General features: G+C 39.8%; 1 protein-coding gene across 2 annotated transcripts in view; it reads left to right on the plus strand.

Annotated features, from left to right (window-relative positions):
* The first annotated feature begins 957 nt into the window (after positions 1-957).
* crfa4 (cytokine receptor family, class I receptor 4) overlaps positions 958-22,607 on the plus strand; it is a 49,710-nt gene continuing 28,060 nt past the window's right edge. Inside the window, exon 1 of one of the 2 annotated variants that reach the window (XR_014530387.1) lies at positions 958-1,350. The gene's annotated coding sequence lies outside the window, so the exon portion shown is untranslated. The remainder of the gene's footprint in view (positions 1,351-22,607) is intronic. The other variant, XM_083522391.1, reaches the window with a different exon arrangement.

The raw sequence follows: 22,607 nt of genomic DNA on the forward strand, positions 1-22,607 counted from the left end.
TATAGTATAGTATAGTTCTGAATGGTATAGTGTGCTATAGTATAGTATAGTATAGTATAGTATAGTATAGTATAGTATAGTATAGTATAGTATAGTATAGTAAAGTATAGTATGGTATAGTATAAAATGATATAGTATAGTTTAGTATGGTATAGTATAGTATAAAATAGTATAGAATAGTATAGTATAGTATAGTATAGTATAGTATAGTATAGTATAGTATAGTATAAAATGATATAGTATAGTTCAGTATGGTATAGTGTAGTGTAGTGTAGTATAGTATGGTATAGTATAGTATAGTATAGTTCAGAATGGTATAGTGTGCTATAGTATAGTATAGTATAGTATAGTTCAGAATGGTATAGTGTGCTATAGTATAGTATAGTATAGTATAGTATAGTATAGTATAGTATAGTATAGTATAGTATAGTTCTGAATGGTATAGTGTGCTATAGTATAGTATAGTATAGTATAGTATAGTATAGTATAGTATAGTATAGTAAAGTATAGTACAGAATAGTATAGTATAGTATAATATAGTATAGTATAGTATAGTATAGTATAGTATGGTATAGTATAAAATGATATAGTATAGTTCAGTATGGTATAGTGTAGTGTAGTGTAGTGTAGTGTAGTATAGTATAGTATAGTATGGTATAGTATAGTTCAGAATGGTATAGTGTGCTATAGTATAGTATAGTATAGTATAGTATAGTATAGTATAGTATAGTATAGTATAGTATGGTATAGTATAGTATAGTATAGTTCAGAATGGTATAGTGTGCTATAGTATAGTATAGTATAGTATAGTATAGTATAGTATAGTATAGTATAGTATAGTATATTATTGTATGGTGTAGTGTACTTACAGCATGGTTGTCGCGCATCAAATGTCACTACAAAATGTATCCCTTCTGCCTACAGAAGTGCACTACACACCCTATAAACGCTTGGCCTCGCTATGCCCTACGTAGTGCGCCATTGAACCAATTAGAGAGCCGTTTGGCATGCGGCTCGAATCCGCTTTAATACGCGTGCGGGCGGAAAGACGAGCAGTCACCTGGAGAGAGAGAATCGCCTTCACACCGAGCGAGCGATGTGGCGGAGGCTCAGCGGAGCACAGCGCTAATCAACTCAGCCTTTTAAGAAACGCAGACGCTGCTGAATATGCCGACACTGTCCCCGTCCTTTAAGTAGATTAGAGTTCAGCGGTCAGTAGGTAACATATGAGGAAGGCTTTATTTGCCTGTAGGTCTTGACTTGACCGAGGAGCGTTTTTTGGATATATTAGGAGGTGCAGTGGTTTTCGGATGAGGTGAATAAAGCTCCGGGAGGCGCTCATTCTGACAGGTAAGGACCAGAAGTTGCTGTGTTTGTTGCACGACCCTTTATTCATCAATGCATATTTGCGATTTGAAACCAGAATTGTTTGTTTGTTTATTTATGTGCTTGCAAAACTTTTTTTTGTAACTATTAATGAAACGCTGCTGGGTGGTATTCTGTGTTCTGGCAACCTTTAACATCTGTTTGTCTCCAGTTTAATCCCTATGTCTGTCTCTGAGTCACATTCTGACCTGGCAGGACATTTACCATGGACACTTTGTCTTATATTAATATCCTGTACCAATGTCCACTGCTGATGTGGACATGTCCTTGGGTATGTGCATGAATTCCCTGTTCCACATCAAAATCTACTTGTTCGAAGACTGAAGCACTGATCTCGGGTTTTCTCCCTAACCCTGAATTACTGTACACCTGTCACACCGTACTTACCTTGTTGCCAATGTGGGATCCTTAATATCTAATCTTTCACCTGTATATAAATCATTTGAACATAATTACATTACAGGAAAGTCAGACCCCAGAAGGTAAGTCCTAACAGGCTATGGGATGCACTACAAGTGGTCGATTTGAGCTGAGGCTGATATTTGTGCACTGTATTACCAGAAATTTCTAGATTTGGAGGCTCAGTATGAAAAAGCATAAAAATAGTGTGTGTCTGTGTGTGTTCGTTAAAGCCAAAAACAAAAACAAAAAAACTCTGCATCCGATTGTTCACCCCAAAGTAGCCTGTCTTTCTCGAGATAATGTTATCAGGCTGGAAATCTGGTGCGAGCGTTACCATCAAATCGACTGTAGAAACTCAACACAGCACACAGTTTTCATTTGTGTCTGAAATACAGTATATGGACAAAAGTTTTAGGACACCCACATTTCACAGGAATTGGATATACGCAATTGTATAAAATGCGGAAGTGGTTGCATTGTAATTTCCCTTCACTTGAACTAGAAGACCTGAACCTGATTCAACATGACGATGCCCCTGTGCTGACCCCAACTGAGCTCTATGAATATAAGGTTTTCTGGTGTAGAGGAATTGTTGTTTTATATTTAATCTTTAGAGTTTGGATATTGCCAAAAAAGTGCTGATGGTTGATTTACCATTTAGGGTCACACCTTCTGCTAATACGCCAGAACCACCAGTATAACTGTAATCACACCCACAGTGTAAACATGTGAAAAATAAAAACAGGTTTCTGATTTTATTGCCTCCCAATAAAACCTTTAAAACTATTAAATTAATTGGGGGAAAAAAGGGTTTATTTAATTATAGCTGTATTTGAAACCCTTTTCTGTTAGGAATCCACTGTTGTAAGGAATTATATTGTTGTTATACTATGTTTTTTTTTTTCTGCCAGCCGTTTCGGTTAGGCATTGCCACACCGCTTATTATCAGTCTGTTTATTTGATTTGGCACAGGTTGTACTCTGGATGACCTTTCTGACACAACATTTTAATAAGGCTTGGAATTGGCAGTAAGACTGCACTGCGTGTTCAACCCTTAAGTGAATGGGTTGGTTCCCTGCTTGGCACGGAGGTTATAGCATGGGATGTGAATCTGCTATTCCACCAGAGAACCATAGTAGGGCACTATATACAACCCCAATTCCAAAAAAAGTCAGGACACTGTGTAAAGTGTAAATAAAACCAGAATGCAATGATTTGCAAATCTCATAAACCCATATGTTATTCACAAAAGAACATGTAAAACATCAAATGTGTAATTAAGAAAATGTAACATTTTAAGGAAAAAAATAAGGTCAGCAATTTTTTTATGAATTAAAAATTAAATTAAATTAAAGAGATATTAAACCGTTAAAGAAACATTATGCAACTTATTAGTTTAATTGACAACAGGTCAGTAAGATGATTGGGTCTAAAAATTGTGAAACAATTTCAGAATTATAAAATAAAATTGATTGATCTTCGGGCCCTCAGGCGGCCCTGCATTTAAAACAGTCATGATTCTGTAATGGAAATGATTGCTTGGGATCATTAACAACCCAGAAATCATTGTCTGTGAACAGAGTTTGCCATGTCCTCCATAAATGCAGGTCAAATCTCTGTCATGCAAAGAAGAAGGCATGCGTGAACATGATGCAAAAACGCAGACATCCATTATAATAGTATGACTTTGTAGTAGAAGAAATGAAACAAAAAACACAACAAAGGACACCCAGACCTGTTAAGCAACTAGAATCCTGTAAAAGACACATATGGGACAACATTTCTCTCTCAAATTTTCAGCAACTCTTTTTCTCAGTTCCCAGATGTATATGGACAGAAGACGTGATGCTACACAGTGGTAAACATGGCCCTGTCCCAACTTTTTGCAGAGCTGTTGCAGCCATCAAATTTCAAATGACCTTTTCCTTAAAATGGTATATATTCAGTTCAGTTTAAGCATTTGATATGTGTTTTGTTTTAATGTAAATGGAATATGGATTGATAAGATTTGCAAATCATTACAATGATTTTATTTACATTTTGCACTTTGTCCCAACTTTTTAGGAATTTGATTTGTACAACCATGAAATTTTCTAGATATTCTAAGGAAGTTTGAGATTGGTCATCCAGCCCTATGTATCTGCCATAGAAACCTGAAAAAAACAATGTTATGTAATACTCATTTACCACATCACTGCTTGATCCTAGAACAAGTAAGGCTTTATAGGTTAGGATTATCTAGATTTATCTAGAAGTGATCGCAATTGCATATTAGGAAATCACCTTCGTGATTTTCCCCAACATTCTGTTTGTTATGCAGGAAAGACACTTGACATGTGCAAGAACATAAACTACAGGATCTAATATCAACCTGAGGATTTTGTTCACAGGAACTGTGTAAAGCCTCTGTTTTTAGTAGCTGCTGAATTAAAAAAAATGAGCTTGGGTTACTGTCTGTGTGGCGTTTTATGTGTATTTACCATTTTTAATTGGCAGGTTCTCAGGTTTCCTCCCACCATCCAAAAATATGCCGGGAGGCAAATTTTCAAAGCCAATTTATCTGCAGTGTGGGAGTGTGTGCATTCTTTGGAAATAATGATTGGCTTTTGATCCAATACAGCACAGCGTTCAGCAATTTAAGGGTATAAGAGAACATAATAAGAGAACAACATAAATCTATCATAAAAGATGTATGATGCCAAGCCGAATAGCACAAACACCAGTAACATAGTAAATATTATATTGTATCTTGGGCATGATATACACTACATGAGCAAAAGTTTTTGGACACCTGAGCCTATTTGCTGTTATAATTCCCTTCACTTTTCTGAAAAAGATGTTCCACCAAATCTTGGAGTGTGCTTTTTGGGATTTGTGCTTATTTAGGTTCTAGTAAAGTCAAGTATTGATGTAGGTGAAGTGAGGAGACCTGGAGTACAGTCAGCAATCCAATTCATTCCAAATTGTTCAATAGAGTTGAGGTCAGAGCTTTATATCAGATCTTCCATTCTAACTCATGTAAAGCATATCTTCAGGTGCTTCAGCAGCTGGTTTTGTGTACAGGAGCATTGTCATGCCAGAACAGGTTTGGGTCTCCTAGTTCAAGTGATTGTAAAATTTAATTACATGGGAAAGAATCACATATAGAAGGAAAAGTCAGATCTAATGTTTTGTCAATCAGTATTTCATGTCTAACACGTTGATATTTTAAGTCTATTAGACGAATTCATGTTTCTGTTAGCATAAGCTATTAATGAAGTTAATTCCATGCTGTACTTTTAGTACTTGTTTAGAAACTGTTACTCTGAAAATAGCCGCTTTGTGCTCACTTAGAACAGGGAGCAAAAGGCAGATGCAGGCGGATGAACTGTGCCGCATGTGTTCGTGAGCCATGAGGGTTGTTGCTCTTTGCATGTCCTCCTTCAGAGAAGGCAGATAAATAAGCGGTCAAGGCAGAAGTGTAAGAAGTCAGTTGACAGAAGGCAGCAATGATCAGACCAGAGTTATCTTTTGATTAACAGAATATATGACGTTGCTTAGGGTTTAACCGATCTAATTAGGCAGCCAAATGAAAAGCACATCATGAGCCGAATTTTTTCATATAGCAGGTGTTTACAAACAGGCAAAACAAACTAATACATGATGTTCACGGAATGTAAACCATTAGTGTTTGTCGATTCAATAAAAAAATAGAACGATAAAAAAAATAGTCAGTGGCGCTACATATAAATCCTATGAATCACAATTGTGGTCACAATTGTGTGACGTTTTAGATTGAAAAAAGCAAACACTTTTTTTCTGAATGAATCAGCAGGTATCAACTAAACTGCTGTACATACCGTCCTATAATTTACCTTTGGATTGTAACCTTTATACTTTTCTCAGCCCTGCCAGTTTGTACCAATTCGCTAAATTGATACTTTTTCAAAAAGTAGAATGAAAGTTAAAAAGTTGAATAAAAAAAGAATTTGACAATCAGATTTCGTAGGTTTGGAATATTTAATTGCAAACACATTGTGCTTTTTGTTCTATGAATCATGGCCTTTAAATAAAAAAAATCTGGCTTGTTTTTTTCCACAATGCACCTACTTTAATTAACCAGAAAGCCATTATTAGCTGGGAGCTGAGACTCCCATGCTGTCAGGGTGGAAGAGATGCTGTTACTCTCTCTCCCCTGGCATTCAGGGCAACACTAGTGAATCGTATGATGTCTGTGAGCTCATTCATTTAGAATATGCAGAAATGTCCCAGTGTGTTACTCCACCCTGGGATGTCGCATGAGCAGCAACTTGAAAGTCTGTCATCAGGAGTCTCAGGGGAACCACTTGCCAGCACTACCCTCCTCACGTGGTAGATGTTATGTAATAAGGGTTAACCAGAAAGTGAGAACTGGTTAAAGCACTTTGATGAAAATGATTCCAAAAATGATATAAAATTATGTAAGCCAGTGCTTCGTAATGAATGAAATCATTTTAGAAATCATTTCAGTAATATTTTTTTTTTACTGTAGCCAGCATTGTTTTTCATTTCTTTCTATCTTTTTTCTTTCCGGATATTCCAAATGTCTTTAGTTTTTCAGTTCTTTGCTACAGCAGTTTGCATCTCACAGGCCTGTTTAGCTTCTTGTATAGAAAATGTGGCCTGTAACCTAAAATACAAACATATTCAAACTCTAAAGCTTTTAAACTGGAGCTGGATCAGTTTACTCTCATGCCATTACTTTCTCTTTAGAAATCAGACCCTGTGAACTAAATGAATTTGGTCCTGCTCAAGGAAGGAAAAACACACCAGGGTTTAGTTCAAACTGGCTTGAGATACACTGATCTGGCATAACATTTTGACATTGTGGGCACCCTGACTGGTCTGTGACCCCTTTCTATCAGAACCAGCATTAACTTAACAGCAATTTGAGCTGCAGAAGTGTTGGACCGGACCACACAGGCCAGCCTTCGCCCCAACACCTGCATCAATCAGCCTTGGCCACCCGTGACCCCGCCGGTTTCATCAATGTTCCTTCCTTGGACCACTTTTGATTTATTCTGACCACTGCAGACTTTTACTCCAGTACATGCTTTGTGTACTTTGTCCACCACTGCTTTTAACACATACATTTTGAGAACACAATGTTCGCTTGCTGCCTAATCTCTTCCACTCACTAACAGGTGCCATGATGAAGAGATAATCAGTGTTATTTACTTCACCTGTCGGTGGTAATAATGATATGCCTGTTCGGCATATGTGAAAGTTATGGGCAAAATTGGAACTTGATTAGCAGTGTTGATACTAGTAATGTGGGTCGGTTAATTGTCTGCTTGTGTTGTGTTTAACATTTGGCTGACTGATGAAACAATGCAACCACTTTTCTTCCCCCTCTGCTTGTAGAGTTTAGTCTATAAGCAGTATATTGGATTTTTAAATGGTCATATACCTCAGCGTGTAAAAATTGGCATCAATTTCTGCTCCACAGTTATCTAAATAAACACACCAATACCAATGGGTTGGTTCAAAGCTGTATTGCCTGTTTACACATGATTGTACAACCAGTTATATCAGCAACCACAGCGTTATATTTGCGCTTTTGTTTACAATGACGGGTACGTTTTAGGGCAGAGGTGAAGAATCTCACAAATCTGGTGACATGATAATGATCTAGGCTTAAATTTGAACACAAATAAAAGAACTCTGTGTAAAATCCTTTCCAGGAAGAGATTTTAGAAAAGCTTTAACTTATTGTCAAATCTCAAGCCAAGCAATTTTCTCTCACCCTTGTAATTTTTAGAGGGACATTTTTTTCAACATTTGTAGTTTTTTGGGGGAAAACATATTATAGTTAGTTAGGTATTAATACTGAAAGCGTTAAAAACATTCCTAAGTCAAGCCCTGAACATCAAGTGATCAGTTATGAGAGAAAAAAGTAATGAAACAGTTTTTTTCCTCAGGACAACAAGGCATTTTATTATTTACTACAAATACAACCAACACATTGGCTTTTTCAATAAACAAACATATCTGTATATTTATGTATGTATGTATACACTCACCGGCCATGTTATTAGGTACACCTGTCCAACTGCTCATTAACGCAAATCAGGCAATCACATGGCACCAACTTAATGCATTTAGGCATGTAGACATGGTCCAGACGATCTGCTGCAGTTCAAACCGAGCGTCAGAATGGGGAAGAAAGGTGATTTAAGTGACTTTGAACGTGGCATGGTTGTTGGTGCCAGACGGGCTGGTCTGAGTATTTCAGAAACTGCTAATCTACTGGGATTTTCACGCACAACCATCTCTAGGGTTTACAGAGAATTGTCCGAAAAGGAGAAAATATCTAGTGAGCGGCAGTTCTGTGGGCGCATATGCCTTGTTTATGCCAGAGGTCAGAGGAGAATGGCCAGACTGGTTCGAGCTGATAAAAAGGAAACAGTAACTCAAATAACCACTTGTTACAACTGAGGTATGCAGAAGAGCAACTCTGAACGCACAACACATCGAAACTTTAGGCGGATGGGCTACAGCAGCAGAAGACCACACCGGGTGCCACTCCTGACAGCTAAGAACAGGAAACTGAGGCTACTCAGTTTTCCTGTTTCTGTAAAATTGGACAATAGAAGATTGCCTGGCCTGATGAGTCTCGATTTCTACTGCGACATTTGGATAGTAGGTTCAGAATTTGGCATCAACAACATGAAAGCATGGATGCATCCTGCCGTGCATCAACGGTTCAGGCTGGTGGTGGTGGTGTAATGGTGTGGGGGATATTTTCTTGGCACACTTTGGGCCCATTAGTACCAGTTGAGCATGGTGTCAACGCCACAGCCTACCTGAGTATTGTTGCTGACCATGTCCATCCCTTTATGACCACAGTGTACCCATCTTCTGATGGCTACTTCCAGCAGGATAACACGCCATGTCATAAAGCGCGAATCATCTCAGACTGGTTTCTTGAACATGACAATGAGTTCACTGTACTCAAATGGCCTCCACAGTCACCAGATCTCAATCCAATAGAGCACCTTTGGGATGTGATGGAACGGGAGATTCGCATCATGGATGTGCAGCCAACAAATCTGCAGCAACTGCGTGATGCTATCATGTCAATATGGACCAAAATCTCTGAGGAATGTTTCCAGTACCTTGTTGAATCTTTTCCACGAAGGATTAAGACAGTTCTGAAGGCAAATGGGGGTTCAACCTGGTACTAGTAAGGTGTACATAATAAAGTGGCCCGTGAGCGTATATATATATATAAAGTACCCGTGCTTCGCTACGGAAGGCAGAACGCTAAGCAATATGGCAATAAGCAGTAAGCACTGAGCAGGACTGGATGATCAGAGATCAGAACGTAACGTCAACAAATAACGTACTACCCCTTTGTAGTACCGATACAGGGCAAACTACTTTGAAAATAATTTTTATCGTGCATCTAACATGTAATAAGAAACAATGTACTAAGTTTCATTAGGATCCGTAATGTTATTTCGAAGAGTTTACAATGCGTGAGAAATCGCATTTTTCGTGAGTTAGCCGCGATCCAGGGCGAATTTTTCAAAACCCTTTCTTAGTGAGCACCTAAGACCCAAGAGGAAGGTATGTGCCAAATTTTATTGCAATCCGTTCAGTGCTTTTTGAGATTTCGTGATGAGTGAGTGAGTCAGTCAGTGGTATTTGAGCATGAAATGAATGAATGAATGAATGAATATATATATGTGTGTGTATGTACGTGTGTAATAGCTCATGGATTAAAATAAAAGATTACAATGGTCTGGCATATCTAGCAATATATTTATTTTCCAGAATGGACACCCGACCATAAAATTCGTATTTGCTTTTTGAACGTCCGATTCCACATTAGTCTCTATTTGCTGTTATAATAACCACCACTCTTCTGAGAGGATGTTCCACTAGAATTCAGAGTGTGATTGTAAAGATTTTGTACATGTAGCTGAAAGGACGTTAGTAAATTCAGGTACTGATGTAGCAGGAAAGGAGGAGGCCTAGGGGTGCAGTCAACCAAAGGTGTTCAAAAGGGTTGAGGTCCAAACTCTATTGCAGGCCATTCAAGATCTTCCACGTCAACAAATGAAAACTATATCTTCATTAAGAACACATTGTGCTCAGGGGCATTGTCATGCTGGAACAGGTTTGGCTTCTTTAATAAATGAAAAGTACCTGACTTTACCAAAGACCTTGTGACTGAATGAGCATAAATCTCCAAGTACACTCCAAAATCTAGTGGAACATCTTCCCAGAAGAGTGGAGGTTATAATAATATAAAATGGCTGTAAAGGTCAGGTGGCCTAATTGTTTTGTCCATACACTATACCTGACAATATATTGAAGCGCAAGGCAAAATTTAAATGCCAACATTTATACAAATTATTTTGTTAATAATTTTAACAAAAACACAGGTTTTGTTTTCTGATCATTTTTCGTCTACAGCCAACAGAAAGAAATATGAGGTCCAGAAAATGCAAAAGTGGCTTACCACTTTCGCTTTCAGAGGAGAAGTATTAAGACCAGTCTGCAATAAAGTTTTAATAAACCGGCTACACACTGTATGCTACAGCTTGTCTGTGGGAACTGTAAAACACTACTGTTAAGATAAAGCACAAATCAGCAATCAAGAATTTATAAAATACAAATATATTTTAGGTTCCGACTAGAAATAGTCGGGATCACCACTAGGCACAGCTTGGGCTCTGGAACCACACTCCTTGAGAGAGGATGGACTCTTTACCACTCTGGAGTTGCCCATGGTGGAGGGCGGCGGGCTGGTGTGGGTTTGCTTATAGCCCCCCAGCTCAGCCGCCATGTGTTGGAGTTTCCCCAAACCCGGTGGTGGCAACCGGAAGTAAGGGATGCCGTCAAGCTGAAGAAGGAGTCCTATCGGGCCTGGTTGGCTTGTGGGACTCCTGAGGCAGCTGACAGGTACCGGCAGGCCAAGCGAACTGCAGCCCGGGTGGTTGTGGAGGCAAAAACTCGGGCCTGGGAGGAGTTCCATTGAGGAAGCAGAGGGTGAGGGCTCAGAGGTGGACTCGTCCATCACCCAAGCTGAGGTCACCGAGGTAGTAAAGAAACTCCTCGGTGGCAAGGCACCGGGGGTGGATGAGATCCGCCCTGAGTACCTCAAGTCTCTGGATGTTGTGGGGCTGTCTTGGCTGACACGCCTCTGCAGCATCACGTGGCGGTCGGGGACAGTGCCTCTGGAATGGCAGACCGGGGTGGTGGTCCCTCTTTTTAAGAAGGGGGACCGGAGGGTGTGTTCCAACTATAGGGGGATCACACTTCTCAGCCTACCTGGGAAAGTCTATGCCAGGGTACTGGAGAGGAGAATACGGCCGATAGTTGAACCTCGGATTCAGGAGGAACAGTGTGGTTTGTCGTGGAACACTGGACCAGCTCTATACCCTCTACAGGGTGCTGGAGGGTTCATGGGAGTTTGCCCAACCAGTTCACATGTGTTTTGTGGATTTGGAAAAGGCATTCGACTGTGTCCCTCGCGGTGGCCTGTGGAGGGTGCTCTGGGAGTATGGGGCCTGGGGCCCTTTACTAACGGCTGTCCGGTCCCTGTACGACCAAAGCAGGAGCTTGGTTCGCATTGCCGGCAGTAAGTCAGACTTGTTCATGTGCATGTTGGACTCCGGCAGGGCTGCCCTTTGTCACCGGTTTTGTTTATAATTTTTATGGACAGAATTTCTAGGCGCAGCCAGGGTCCGGAGGGTGTCCGGTTTGGTGACAACACGATTTCGTCTCTGCTCTTTGCAGATGATGTTGTCGTGTTGGCTTCATCAGACCAGGACCTTCAGCACGCACTGGGACGGTTTGCAGCCGAGTGTGAAGCGGCTGGGATGAGAATCAGCACCTCCAAATCTGAGGCCATGGTCCTCAGTCGGAAAAGGGTGACTTGCCCACTTCAGGTTGGTGGAAAGTTCCTGCAGCAAGTGGAGGAGTTTAAGTATCTTGGGGTTTTGTTCATGAGTCAGGGAAGGGTGGAACGTGAGATTGACAGACAGATCGGTGCAGCTTCTGCAGTAATGCGGTCGATGTACCGGTCTGTCGTGGTGAAGAAAGAGCTGAGCCGCAAGGCGAAACTCTGGATTTACCGGTCAATCTACGTTCCTACTCTCACCTATGGTTATGAGCTCTGGGTCATGACCGAAAGGACAAGATCCGGATACAGGCGGCCGAAATGGGCTTTCTCCGCAGGATGGCTGGGCGATCCCTTAGAGATAGGGTAAGAAGCTCGGTCACTCGGGAGGAGCTCAGAGTAGAGCCGCTGCTCCTCCACATCAAGAGGGGTCAGCTGAGGTGGCTCGGGCATCTGTTCCGGATGCCTCCTGGACGCCTTCCTGGGAAGGTGTTCCGGGCGCGTCCCACTGGGAGGAGACCCCGGGGAAGACCTAGGACACGCTGGAGAGACTATGTCTCCCGGCTGGCCTGGGAACGCCTCGGTGTCCCCCCGGAAGAGCTGGAGGAAGTGTCTAGAGAGAGGGAAGTCTGGGCATCTCTGCTTAGACTGCTGCCCCCGCAACCCGGCCTCGGATAAGCGGGAGAAGATGATGATGATGATAAAATCTTTTTTAGAAAGGGAGCAGTTGTACATTCAACCTGTACCTCAAGAACATTGAAAAAAATAAATAAAAATAAATAAATAATTTGTGTTCAATTTGAGAAAAGGGAGAAACCTGACTCCTTTCCAGGTAATCCAGGTGATATACAATAGACTCAATGTTAAACCGAATGAAGGGTGCATTCAACCATGCATACAGAGTTAATTCCCATATCATCGGACCGGGTGGGCCAGCAGAACCAGCTAACTCTGCAGAATCACATGTTCACTGACCCCAGCTAACTGCACATAAAGACAAGCATGCAAGATGACTAAACCGATTGAGATGTTGAACAACTGGACAACTGCCAAGGGAGATTAGATCACACATGCCAAGATGCAGGGACCATAAGATACAATTAGTTCCTATGGTTCCTAACCTTTTTGCCAACTTTCTGCTTGGTCTGTGTGGCACGTCATGATATTTATCTGGTGTCCAGCTTTTCTGTAGGCCAAGGTGATGTCCACCACTCAGTGGTCTATGTTTAGACAGGGGAGCTCGACTGGTTCAACAGACTGGTTTAAATAATACCAAAGGGTTATTCTTTGACATGTCAATGAATACTCAGCATTTATACTCCAAGTTATTCACCTTTGGGCAGAAAATTTAGTGTTTTGAGAGATCCATTTTAGTTCAACATCCCCGCATGTGCTGCAAGAGGTTAAGGAACTCCAATACATTGGTAAGATTCCATGGAGGAGTACGAGATGGCAGAAAAAGTTTTGATACTAGCTCTGTTTACAAGAAAGTCAATGTATGTATTTATGTAAATTTACACAAATTCAACATGCTATGATTATAATTGGTAGTGATGAGGATGGACAAGATTAAAAATAAGTTTATTAGAGAGACAGTGTATGTAGGGCGTTTTGGGGACAAAGTGAGAGAGATGTGCAGTGGAGGGACATGGGGTGTATCAGTTGGAGAATGGTGAAGATGGAGCTGCCAGGCAGGAGGAAAAGAGGAAGGCCAAGGAGGAGCTTTATGGATGTGGTGAGGGAAGACATGCAGGTAGTTGGTTTGAAAGAGGCAGATGTAGAGGACAGGGGGGTATGGAGAGGGATGATCCGCTCTGGCGACCTCTAATGGGAGAAGCTGAAAGAAGAAGAAGACACACTATCAACTTTAGAATAGTCCCCTTGCACAGCAATACAGCTACCAGCATTCCTGCCACTTCTGGAATATGTCCTGGAAGTCTTCTTTTCGAAGCGTGTCAAGCTCATCTTGCGAGTTCCGCTGGATCTCCACAATAGTGTAAAAAAGGCGACCTTTGAGCTGCATCTTTATCTTTAGGGAATACCACCTCGTATAGTGCATGTGGTCACCTGGTTCCCTTCAGAACAGCTGTGAAATGTTTAGGAGCTGCATTTAAATTGTAGCCTAATAAGGTTAATATTCTGACCAATAGATCAGTCAGAAAAGAAAAACATTCACCCCAGTCAGAAAAAGCAAATAACTTGAGGCCAATCTGAATAAAACTTCTGTCTCATTGGGCAGGATGGGTAATGTTTTTTTATATTTATATCTGTTAGAGTTTTTCTCAGCTGCTTTGGAGCATTTCTCAAATCGTCCTTAATATTTGCAAACCAGTATGTGCATTCTCAAACCAATTTGTACAAACAGTACAAAACATTGGATTTCTTGCAAAAGCCTGAACATTTCTTAAAATCATCAGTTTATCTCTCAAAAGAAAGTATTTGTGTCAATGAACATCTCATTACCATCAGAATGAAAAGTCCCTTTGTCATTGTCAACAAGATCATCAAAATGTTTAGGCATGTTGTCAGTATGACGCTGCACAGTTTCAGGATTTCTTGATATAAACTATAGTTTGTATTATAATGATTAAAAATGCAAAAAATTTGAATTTCTTCTGTTCCTTCTGTATGAATTTCAGCAGCACAATTTAATTAAATTGATTGCAAGAGACCGGAAAGGATTCACACTTTTACTGTACTGTACAAGTGTTCGTTTGTATCTTAGTTGTTTATCCATTTTCAGAATCTATAATTCTGTGTTTTGCTCTGTCTGTATACACTCTCCAACTGAAGGTTCACAAGATCCACCTTTAACTTGTTTTAGAGAACTAGTTGATTATTGGTTGATCTGATGCCGTTCACTCGCCTACATTAGTGACATTCAAGATTCAGCTGCACAATTCATCAATTTAAGTCACATTTACAAAAAAAAAAGTTTAATAGGTATTTTAGATGGCAGATGATGACAACTGGTTTAACCATTTTGCATTCAATGACTTATGCAATGAACTGATGCTGAGATGTTTCAGGCGGTTAAAATTATTCAGGTGAAACCAGTAAAATATATTTTTTAACACCATGACATAAACAACTGATAATGTAGGAAATAGCAGACACTTGTACACAATCGGTTAAATGATGTACAAAAGAATTCACAATTTGATCAAAGCAACAAGAAATGTTCTTATGATGAGCAAAAATGACTAAATGATGTTGAGTTTGCACAAGTAGTTTTGAGAATTTTATTTCTGATCTGAGAAACGCTCCAAAGCAACTGAGAAAAAGTATGTTTTAGCTAAATAGTTAATTAAGTATCTTAAATCTGTTTTTGTTGTTATGTTTGCTGGTGTTAGTTGTGAGGATTATGGATAGGGACTATTTTTTCCTCAAGCCACTACACCTCAGTGCACCATGCCATGGGTTTGTTTGTGCTCTGAAACATGTTCACAGTAATTAGCACTTACGATCACAGTTCACTGCACGCTTTGTCTTTCACGGGTTGTTGACTTACACTCAAGTAATAAGGGTTTGTTGTTGTCTTGTTTGTTGTTAAGTGTTTAATTTCCTTATCTTGTTTTTTTTCATTTGTATATTTTTCACAATTGCATCCACTGTCCTTGTTAATAAAAGACACTAGTCTTGTATGTTCTCTAACAGCAGTGCACATTAACGTGGCACTATCTTATTTATTAAATATTGTTGGACGAAAAACTTTTATATGTAATTAATTGAAAACAGTTTTAGGCAGATTTGAGTCTTAGTGATTATGCTCATCTAAAAGACAAGATATTTTATGATTTTAATGAATTATAGATAGATAGATAGATAGATAGATAGATAGATAGATAGATAGATAGATAGATAGATAGATAGATAGATAGATAGATAGATAGATAGATAGTCCCCTTGTAATCGTGTTCTGTATGACATCAGTTTCTCACATAATTGTCAAGGAATTTTGCTATAGTTCATTGAGGTTTGCAGGCATTTGTTTATGCACAGCTCTCTTTAGGTCCTGCCACAACATTTTAGTCAGGTTGACAGGTATGGATTTTATATATCGGGTTGACAGGTCTGGATTTCGACACCTGCATTCTGTTAATTTTCTGCAATTCTGATGTAGATTTGCTGGTGTGCTTTGGATCATTGTCCTGCTGCATGACACAATTTTGGCCAGATTGTAGGACAGATGGCGTGATATTTGACTCCAGAATATTTTGGTATACAGAGGAGTTAAAGGTTGAGTCAATGATTGTCAGGTCCTGATGCTACAAAACAAGCCCAAATCATCAGTCTTCCACCACCGTGCTTGACACTTGGTATGAGGTGTTTACGCTGATATGCTGTGTTTGGTTAACATCAAATGTGGCGCAGTGCATTATGACCAAACATTTCCACTTTGGCCTTTTCTGTCCAAATGATATTGTTGTTAGTTCACTTTGCAATCCTTAGCTGTTAGTCATAGTCAAGCTTTCTCATGACAACCCTTCTGAACAAACCCTACTTGTTCAGTGTTTTTTAATTGTACTGTCATGAACTTTCACATTTAACATGCTATCTGCTGCCGGTAGATGTTGAGATGCATCTATTGGCATTTTTTACAGTTTTTCTGAGCATTGCAAGGTAGATAGAATACTGAACATGTAAAATGACAATGACACTACTGACTCTCTATTGAATTTCTGTTGAGGAAAGTGGTCATGTTTGCACGGTCTTGCAAAATATGTTAGCGCAAATACAGTTCATTACAATGCTGTTTTTATTCGCCTTTGTAGTTTCATTGTTCAGCAGCATTGTTCTCAATGATGAGAAAAATAAGAAGGCAATGGGTAAATGTGACATGGAGAGGAAGTGCAGTGCAAGGTTGCTTTTAGTCAAGCAGCCAATATATTACTGGTTGTCTGAATGGAGTTGAAAGAAGAAGGGAAAATGAGAACATTAGATTGAACAGAGAAAGCATGTTGTATTGAGAAGCCGGATACCTACAAGTGGCAATTTAGCCTACATTCATCCAGCCCAGTCTCATGCCATTTTGTGATATAGTCACAAAATTGAATCTATTGATTCCTGTTCATGGACACGAATTGCCTTCTTTTTTGTGTCACTGAGGACGAATTTCTATGCAATTAATTTAAATAGGAAGTATTTTTGGTGCCTCCGCCAAAGTTTTCTTTCTGCCACTGGATACCAAAGACACTGTATTGTTTTTTTTACGTAATTGTTATTGATTGTTTAATCTTCAAACACCATTACTTACCATTTAAAAAAGGAGTTTTTATCCTTGTTTTTACTGCTTCATATTCGGGTAAGCTACTCTCTATCGTAACAAAACATCGTCGGTGGTTCCTTCAAGTCAAAATACAGTAAATATATTCTCCCGGTTAATTTAGTAGACTGCGTTAATAAGAGACACACACGTGTATTACAGTATAACCCCAACCCTTACCCTAACCGTACATTTTCTGCCTTATTCTCTGTTAAAAATGTGGAAAAAAGATTACCTTTAGCATTTCTGTCAGCATTACCCATGATCCTTTGCCTCCAGTGCTATAGAGATAAAGCCAGATGGAGGCAGTGGTTCTGAATGATATGAAAAAAGAGAAAATGTCGTGTTCATAAACACAAATCAATAGATTAAAGTTTGTGACTATATCACGAAATGCCTTGAGACTGTGTTGAGTCATCAGGTAGAAATATAGCAGTCAGCATAGATCATAATTGTTTTAGTGTTTGACCTCTTCAACCCCAAACCTTTTTTTGGTGGTTTGTGATGATCTATTAATCAAATTTTTTTTGTATTTATCCAGTCGGTATGCTAGCTCTTACTATTGTGCCTAGTGTTCAGATCTAGGCTATATGTTTAATTTTGTACTCCTCCTTTTCCCTCATCTGCTGTGTAACTGTACAACACATTATCTTTGGCCTTTTATAGCCAAAATAGCAGGCTAACAGTCTGGCATAATGAGGTTTGTACAATTCAAGTTGTAATAACAAATCCTAAAGCAATTAAATATTTTTCAAAATGTTCTTTTGAATGTCCTATGAATGTAAGTGTCTGAAAACTGTGTGCAACTGTGGGAAAAGTGTACAGACCAGAGGGGACAGTGCGACGTCTCTCAAAACACAAACAGGTCCACCTGAGACTTGCCGAATTTCTCCTAAATTTGCTCCACCACATGAGGATGGAGCCTCCATTCCCTGGGTCTCATCCCGTCTCGACAGCGTGTTTGCTGCTTCGTTCAGGTGACCCGGGATATATGTTGCTATAAAAGAAAGGAGCTTCCCGTGGGCCTACAGGAGGATCTGGCATCCCAGGTTTTTTAGGGGGTGTGAGCGCAGACCCCCCTGATGGTTGATGTATGAGACCAGTTGATCAAAGTGATCTTTGAGGTCTGGGAGAAAAAGCTAAAAGCATGGCCAGCATCTCTAGGCAATGTATGTGCCACAGTAGATGGGACCTTTCCCATAGACCTTGGAGGAGTGGCCACTTAAGACCACTCCCCACCCCATTAAGGACGCATCAGTTGTAAGCGTTATGCGATGACTAGGAGCTCCTAACACGGGGCCCTGATATAGGAACCCGGGGTCTCTCCAAACATCTAAGGCACATAGGCATCGCCATGTGACCTTGATATTACAGAAGGAATTGCCCCTTCTTTGAGAACCCACGGATTCCAAGTCATCGCTGAAGGGGTCCCATGTGCAGGAGGACATTTGGAATCACATTGGACGTTGCTGTCAGAAGCCTGAGCTGCACAACGCGCGTATAAGGGTTGAATTCCATACAATGCCTAGATAAGTGGTTCTCTGTAATGGAGCACACTCTTCTCGGCATTCAGCAGAAAACCCAGCGCCTTCATGTAATTAAGAACAACACCTTCGTGCTGGACCTACTTGCTCTGATCAAGCTAATAATAACCAATTATCGATATAGTTCAGGATGTGGATGCAATCACATTTTGTGTCAGGGTTAATGTACCAGGTCCCTGGGGGTGTCGGGGCTGGACGGGCATCGTATAATGTGGTGCAACATGCCCTCCAGCCAATTCCCCAGAATGTCCTATGTCAGCAATGAGAGCAATGAGAGCGACGTGGGAGGAACCATGGAAGGGTCCTATAGGGTGAGCCATAGGTGTCTCTCAGAGGAGACTAGAGCGGCTATAAACCGCCACAGCGGTCTCTTTGTGGCCTTAAGAGCGAAATCCGGCAATGTCTACCTCTTGCAGAAGGTCAGCCTGATAATGCCTTGGTGTGCAGGCATGCAGCGGCTTGACCTGCTGAGGCATAAACCCTATTCACCAGCGGCGACGTGTTATGAAGGGGCTTGGTGTGCAGTGTGGAGGCCTTATGGAACGATGCGACCCTCGGGGAGAGATAGCTAGCCAGTGTCTCTACAACCCAGGGATCGACCCATAACCTGGACCTGGACACCTCGGTGCCTCCTTTGCCAGGTCCATCTGCGAGCCTTTAGGAACCAGTGCGATGCTCTGCCTCAGTGAGAGCTGGCCAAAACCACAAGGAGTGAGAGCACCCCCCTTGAGGAGTGCTCTCTGGCAGCATAGACATGCGAGCACAATGTGCAACGAGCACGGCGTAGTATGCGCAGATTATGCACGGAATCTGCAGAGAATATGCGCTAATTGTGCACAGAGAATGCACAAAATAAGTACAGAATGAGCTCCGTATATGCACAGAATGAGCACACAATATGCTCAGAATGAACGGCGAATAAGCACCAAATATCCGCAGAATATGCGCCAAATGTGTGCAGAATATGCGCAGAATGAGAGCCGAATGAGCGCCGAAAAATAGAGCAGGATGTGCCCAGCCGGCTCCCTCACAATGCACAGGCTGTTTCTTTTGCACATTACGAATGATTGCTTGCTAATTCACTTTTTCTTAGACATTTACCACTTGTCCCCCTGAAACCTGTAGGAGGACAAAAAAACACACACACACAGAGCGCTTCTTGAACAAACAGAAGCTAGCTTTACTCGTGCTTTTTATAGCTTTCTGGTCATGATGTCACCCCAACAGTAACGCCACGCTTTCCATTGGACTGACTCCACACGTGATTCAGAGCTTGGAAGCATTCCCAAAGCGCTGCGACACAGCTCGAGTTCCTGAAAGGGAAATTGGACTTATTTACTTAGATCACACCTCAGCAATCAAGCATTTGGGAGTTGAAGTGATTTCTGTGGTAATTTTACAGCGGTCGAAATCTAATGCAACATAACTAGTTACTGTAACTGAATAAAAGTTAATTATCAGCCAGGTTCAGTGGGAGATAGAGTATGACTTTTGCTTATCTTTTTTTTTTTTTTACTGTATTGATAAGGAAATCACACCAGATTGAAATGTTTAGGATATATTCTGTTCCAGAAGTCTGTAGTCATGGTGAAACCCTGGTGCCTTAAATAGCAAGGACAAGGATTGTGGGAAATTTCACAAGATCAGTACCAAGGCACTGTTGAGTGGCAGCTAGTAATATGTTTTGTCCTTATATGTATACTTGCACTGATCAGCCATAACATTTCAATTCATTTCAGTGTTATTACATTATCCCACAGCAGCTTTACAAAGACGAATAGGGTTTAAATTAAAATGTATATGTTAGTGCTTAAAATGTTATCCCTAATGAGCAAGCTAGTGGTGACACTGGCAAGGAAAAACTTCATGTACCTCTAGGCTATTCATGTGGAAACTGCATTTACAGCACAGACAGGTGATATGAATAACATTGTCTCATTACAGTGGCACCTGTCATGGGATAAGACATAATAGGAAGCAATAGTGAACTGTCATTTCTCAAAGTTCATGCGTTGGAAGCAGGAAAAATCTGCAAGCATAAGGATCTCGTCAGTTTTGACAAGGGCCATATTGTGGTGGCACAGAACATCTACAAAACAAACGCAAGGCTTTTTGGGTGTTTCTGGTATGCACAGCACATGTTCTTTGAAGGTCTTTGAAGGGTCAGAGTGCTTTTGGTGGAAAATGGGGGGCCTACACAATTTTAGACGACCCGTTTAATGCCTGATCGATTTTCACTACACAAATCCAGCCATCTCTTTACCGGTTTATACTGTTTGCATGTTTTATATTTCCGTGAGAGACTTTTGGAGTAAAAAAAAAAGATTTTCATGCTTTGTTAAGTTTAAATTTTTTTTTTAAAAATTAAAAGAAAGAAAGTGAAAGTTTAACATCTTGAATATACAATACACATGATTTCGCACTATTTCTTGGCCCCTATTAAAAGCAGGTTTTAAATCTGATACTGACCATGTTAAATAGTTTGTTCAAAAGGTCAGATTTCCCTAAATCCCTTTAATCTTTTTTACTGAAATTCGAATTGCAATTAAAGCAAAAAGAGGGACGAACCAAAATGAAAAACAGATGCTACTTTCACTCACTTTTGTTAGCAAAATTATTTTTTATAAAAATTATTCCAGTAGGTTTGAATAGAATGCAAATTAAATAGCATTTTCTAAATTTTGGACCGTATCTTTTGCTCTTTGAAACAGTCCAGGAGGATTTAAACACTGTTTTTTTAATTTATAAAGACAGAATAGAGTTAGACAAGACTTGCTTGGTTTATAGCTTAATGGTCATTTCTTCATGTGTTGCATAGTTTGTATAAAATATAAGGTGTTGCATATGGCAAATAGGTAATTGAGATATCTATAATACTGAAATAAATGTATCAAGAATATTATATTTGATAATAGAAATAGAACAGCCACCTAATCAGCCTAGCTTACAGCTTGTATGTTGGCTCTATACTGAAAATAGTATTTTGATCATATCCTTGGTAACCAACTATATGTGACACTGAGAGTGAAATGATGATGTTGGTGATGGTGATGATGATTATTATTATTATTTAATGACTGTGCCTCATCCTGATGCTAGAAATTGATGTATTTTTGTACATTTCCGGTACATTAAAATTAAAAGCTTTTCATTATTACATTTCAGATGCCGCTTGTTGCACTTGAGTCCCCACACTACAAAAGCAATTATGCAACGAATGGATCAGAGCTTAGATTTGACATTTGGCTTCATGGAGCCTTTGTGTGACTGTCAAGCTTCTGGATTAGCTGCTTAAAAATTGCTGCTTTTTTAAGAGCCACTCTGTCACAATGATTTCATGTGGACGGTACGATTAAAAAAATATGGCCAAGATCCACAAATTCAACAATCAGATGCTCTAAGTGGTTGCTGTAGCAGGCTGAAATTCCAAGTTAACTTTCTGTCTCGTCTTGCTTTTATCTGGTTCACATAAACAAGTAGAATAACCAGAAAAAGGAATGATAACATGGTGCAAACAGGGATGTTGTTGAAATTCTTTTGTCATCTCTATGTGTTTGCAAGTCTCTAAACTTTCCTGTGTCTATCTGTAGAGTTTCGTTGAGGCCTATGCATTAGGCTGGTTTAAATAAACGTTTTGCTTCCCATTCATAAAAAAATGTGTAAAAAAAAAATACAATTAAGCCAAATGATTCGAATCATATGGAAGCACATTGCATTCACAAAGAGAAAAAAATGTATGACTTACTATCTCATAATTATGATTTACTATCTCATAATTACAACTTATTATCTCATAATTATGACTGTATATTTTATAATTATAAAATCCTGATCTCATAATTATGACTTCTTATCTCATTATCTCATAATTATGACTTAGTATCTCATAATTATGAGAAAAGTTGGGGCAGTCTGTGGAAGGGAAGCATTTTATCACATAACACCGGATCTGACATCACTGCATTCTTCGCTCGGAAGCGACTCATTGCGATTGCGAGATCAGGATCTCATAATTATGAGATATTAAGTCATAATTATGAGATATTAAGTCATAATTATGAGATACTAAGTCATAATTATGAGTTAGTAAGTCATAATTATGAGATCAGAATCTCAGAATTATGAGATAGTAAGTCAT

This window comes from Silurus aristotelis (assembly GCF_946808225.1).
Source record: "Silurus aristotelis genome assembly, chromosome: 20".
In the NCBI taxonomy this organism is placed as follows: Eukaryota; Metazoa; Chordata; class Actinopteri; order Siluriformes; family Siluridae; genus Silurus; species Silurus aristotelis.